This window comes from Neophocaena asiaeorientalis, unplaced genomic scaffold (assembly GCF_003031525.2).
Source record: "Neophocaena asiaeorientalis asiaeorientalis breed wild unplaced genomic scaffold, Neophocaena_asiaeorientalis_V1.1 scaffold801, whole genome shotgun sequence".
Taxonomy (NCBI): domain Eukaryota; kingdom Metazoa; phylum Chordata; class Mammalia; order Artiodactyla; family Phocoenidae; genus Neophocaena; species Neophocaena asiaeorientalis.
The window spans coordinates 157,941-158,247 of record NW_020174376.1 but is presented as its reverse complement, the minus strand read 5'-3'; the positions used below and the strand labels follow the sequence as shown (position 1 = coordinate 158,247).

Here is a 307-nt window from a genome sequence, read left to right as displayed (position 1 = left end):
AGAGGTTGGGTTTGAAGATATAATGGCCCTCAAGGAGCTCAGTCTAGTGGGGAAACAGACACAGTCACACGATAGTAGAAGTGCTGCATTAGTGGTAGGGACAAAATGCTGGAGAGGTCAGGGAAGGCTTCAAAAAGGAGGTTACAGTTCGGCTAAGTCCAAAGGATCAGAGTTGCCAAGTGGCTAGACCTATGGGTCACTTTTTAGAATTGAGAACTGGGCTATTGTTGAAGAGTGTGGCTTTCATATTTACTGTCCAGGCCTGACCTTAGGAAGAATATCGGCTCCAGGAAGGTTTCCTGTAGGA

General features: G+C 46.6%; 1 protein-coding gene across 1 annotated transcript in view; it reads right to left on the bottom strand.

The window, feature by feature from the left end:
- Positions 1 to 307, bottom strand: part of EDA (ectodysplasin A) — a gene marked incomplete at its 5' end in the record, with an annotated part of 96,045 nt that overhangs the window by 8,855 nt on the left and 86,883 nt on the right. The window lies entirely within an intron of this gene.